This window comes from Propithecus coquereli, unplaced genomic scaffold (assembly GCF_000956105.1).
Source record: "Propithecus coquereli isolate 6110/MARCELLA unplaced genomic scaffold, Pcoq_1.0 Scaffold10, whole genome shotgun sequence".
Taxonomy (NCBI): domain Eukaryota; kingdom Metazoa; phylum Chordata; class Mammalia; order Primates; family Indriidae; genus Propithecus; species Propithecus coquereli.
This window is the reverse complement of record NW_012133858.1, coordinates 19,552,398-19,556,172: the sequence shown is the minus strand read 5'-3', so window position 1 is coordinate 19,556,172 and position 3,775 is coordinate 19,552,398. Positions and strand designations below refer to the sequence as shown.

The window sequence follows — 3,775 nt, the reverse complement described above, 5'->3', positions numbered from 1 at the left end:
AGAAAAAAGAAGACGAACACTAATCCTTTAAATAAAAAGGACTAAATCCCCACAGAGACATGTTTCCAGCACAAAGAAAGCCTGACTTCTTGCCTGGCAGAATTCTGGTTCGAGACCCCTGAGTTGACAATACTAAGTTACTTATCTTTAAAAAAAAAAAAAAAAAAAAGTCACCTTGTCCAATGACAAACTGCACCATAAAGAACACCGGCTTTACCAAGCAAGAGCGCAGCAATAACGTCATTGAGATCTCATTAAGGTTTAAACTATAAACAGACCTGGCATCTGCCAGTGTCTCCAATGTCTGCGGATCAGAGTAACCTTCTTGTTACAGGGATCACAGAAGTCCAACCCCCGCCAAAGGTTCCCTAGCTTAGCTGATTATAGAAGGGGAAAAAAATAGTGCTACTTTTTACAAAAGCGGAGAGGTGAGGCAAGAAGTTTGAAACGGAGGAGGACAAAGTAACTCATTTACAACAGGAATTGCCATGTCAAGAAGAACATGAGAATCCTCTCCCTCTTGATGATCTAACAACCCATGATAACCAAAGATTCTTTCAATCACTTTACTTCAAAGGATAAAGCAGAAGCACTAGAGCATATGATATGAGCACAGAGTGGCAGCAATGAAGTGACTTCCCTGTTATGATACAAATAATGATTGTTTTTTGCCTGTCATGACTGGTGTGATGGACTGTGCTAAACTGTCCTAAGGGACCAAGTCATTCTGTGTATGAAAGGTGTGCGGAACGGTCTTCTATTATCTCCAACACCCCCATCTCTATAATTTCCTGGAAAAAGGGACACAGTCATGAGAGTGGCAGGCTCTAAGGAGGCACAAAGATACTGCCTTTTGGCCTTGAACATAAAGAGGACATCATCTTCTGTGGATCAGGACTATTAAGACAGGGCACGCCACGTGGAGCCCAGCGAAGAGGTAGGAAGCCTGGTAGGTTTGGAAAGCAACAAGGCCCCGAGCTGAGCAAGCAAGAAGGCCAGGATCACTAGGCCAGACTTTTTATTGATTGATACTATTTGTATTTCCCTATTTTCTTATGTTCTCCCTTAAAGTTGTCAGAAAGTCTTTCAAAAATGCTAACTGGCCTAGCTATCAATGGAGGAAGGGAAGAGATTTTTGTTTATATTTGAGCCAGAGCTGTACAAGGACAGCTGCAGAATAATCAAAGTGGGAGAACCCCAAAGAAGTGCCCAGACTCAAAATCAACAGGGTTGAGGCCACTAGGCCAGCTGCCTTTTTTTTCATCGAGACTCTCTTTACAGAGATAAAAGTGCGGACATTCTCCCTGCACAATGATACAACTGTACGGGGGAGGGAAGGTGCACAGGATCATGAGAACTGTTAACTAGCCAAACTGGTGTTTCCAAATTGCCTGTCTCACAACATTCCTCAATAGGTTTCCAGCACCTCAGGAACCTCGCTCCAGGCCCCGAAGTTGCACAAGGAAGACACGAAGCTGAAAGGATACATATTTACCACACCCCCTGTAATCCACTTGTTGCACCTGCAAGCTTCCTCACTTTTCACTCACGCTAGAGACCCCAGTGTAACCTTGCCATCTCCTCCTCCAGAACCTTCTGAAACTTTCCCAATCATTCCTGTACCATCTGCCTCCAGCCTGCCCGTCTATGCAGAAACCAAATGACCCCTGTGTGACAAATACAAAGCAACACGCAGCTCTGTGCGGCAGTAGTGAAAAGGGCACTGGATGACAGTCCAGAGATCTGGGCTCCATTCCCGGCTCTGCCACGGGTTTGCTGTGCGCGCTCATGTCACGTACCTCCATTTACCCGCTTGCAAAAAAGAAGAGAATGACTTACTTGGAAGGTCGCGGGCAGCTCAGTCTCAGGCTGGAGCGGTGTGCCCCAGGCCGCCCGCCCCACAACCTTCAGGATGGGTGCTTCTCTCGGGCCACCTTCGCCTGGGATGCCCCGGTCCTAGGGCGTTCCCACCGCCAGCCCCGGCCTGGCGAGGCGATCGCGACCCACACCCACGGGCTGCGAGCGCAGCGCCCCCTGGTGGCTGCAACCGGGGCGGTCGCCAGTGTCCCCGATCGCTCATCCCAGCCCCACCTGCCTGCCAGCCTGCCGACGCAGGGCCTCACTCCGAGCCCCCGAGGGTCGCGCGCCGAGGAGGCGGCGGCAGGAGGCTAGAGGCAGGCAAGGCCCGTTCCTCGGGTCTCCAACTTCCCCTGAACTGCTCGCATCCCCGACCACAGCCCGCCACGCCCCGAGGAAACGCAAGGGGGTGACCCCCGTGACAATCGCGCTGCAGGCTAAGGGTGCAGCAATAGCAGCCACCTACCTGAGCCCCAGCTCCAGGACAGCCGCGCCGGCAACTCAATCACACTCCCAAGCATCAGCCCCGGAGCAAAACAAGCCTTTATAGCGGCATCGGCCGGCACACCGCGCAGGCGTGCTGCACAAAGCATGCCCCAGACTGCAGGGAATTGTAGTTCCCCTTCCCAGAGCCTGAGGCCCTGTATGCGGCAAAGGACTACATTTCCCAGAAGCACCGTGGGTGCCCTGGAGGCGGTGCGGACGCTTCTCTGCCACCGCGCTCCCGGCACGGCCCCGTCCTTCCCCGAGCCTCTGCGAGTTTGTCTGGAATCTTCTCTGAGGTCGTGGTCTCTGGGGGCAGCCAGGAGGGTTGACAACAGCCCTGTGTTCGCACGCAGCCTGGTGTTCATAGGCAGGGCCTTCGCGACCATGCGCGGCCCTTCACGTTCCAGAAAATATTGTGAAGGTCATCGTAGTGTGCTTCTGCCCGGATAAGGGTCGTCATCACCACCAGGCAGCCCCAGATCTTATGTCCTGTGACACTTAACATTTTACAATTGCTTGCTCATGGTTCGACCCTGCAGTTCTGAACAGTTATCGCCTTTCTCCCTTTTATCCCAACTGCCCATCACCCTAATGTTGTGCTGCCTGGTTTCTGGATAATAAAATCCCAGGATCACAGTTTTAGAAGTCTGAAGAGCCTTGGAAATGGTATGCTAACTCATCCCCTGCTTTTTATAAATGAAACTGAGGCTTCCAGCGAGACTGATCCCTTGATTTCTTGTTCCATCTGTACCTCCAACGTCATAACATAAAGGCTATTCCGTTGAATGCTTTCCTTCTCATTGGTGCCGTACGTACCATTCTTGTTTGGTTTAATCTCCATAAAAGTCCTATTAGTGGGTACTATGATTATTTCAGATTTTTTTTTAAAATAAGGTAAAGTGACTTGTCCATCTTTATACAGCAAGCTACATAGCTAGTGTGAAGACACTAACGTATCATAAAGCTAAAAAGTACATTCTTACACAGACCGATACAATAGGATAAAGAGCCTCGAAACAGGCTAGTGCATATATGTACCTTGATCTGTGAACGAGAAAACCTTACAAATCAGTGGGAAAAGAAGATTCAATAAATAGTACTGGGGCAATTGGTTATCCACATGAAAAAAAACAGGGATTACCTCTTCATATCACACAGAAAAATCAATTTCAGATAGATCAAAGGCTTAAATGTTAAGGGGAAAACTTTAAAACTTTTAGAAGGAAATAGGAAATATCTTTATGAACTTGGGACTAGGAAAGAATTTCTTAAACAAGATACAAAAATAAGAAAGATATTTTTACTATATTAAATTAAAACTTGTGTACAAGATGCCATGAAGTAAAAAGATAAACCACAAGTTATAACTGACAAAGTTTTTTAATACAAAATATTCGAATAACTTCTACAACTCAATAAGAAACGGCAAATA

At 48.0% G+C, this 3,775-nt stretch overlaps 1 protein-coding gene across 3 annotated transcripts in view; it reads right to left on the bottom strand.

Moving 5' to 3' along the window:
- ABCC5 (ATP-binding cassette, sub-family C (CFTR/MRP), member 5) overlaps window positions 1-2,490 on the bottom strand; it is a 78,561-nt gene extending 76,071 nt beyond the window's left edge. For all 3 annotated transcript variants that reach the window (XM_012641502.1, XM_012641508.1, XM_012641513.1), the window contains exon 1: window positions 2,324-2,490. The gene's annotated coding sequence lies outside the window, so the exon portion shown is untranslated. The remainder of the gene's footprint in view (window positions 1-2,323) is intronic.
- Window positions 2,491-3,775: the final 1,285 nt, after the last annotated feature.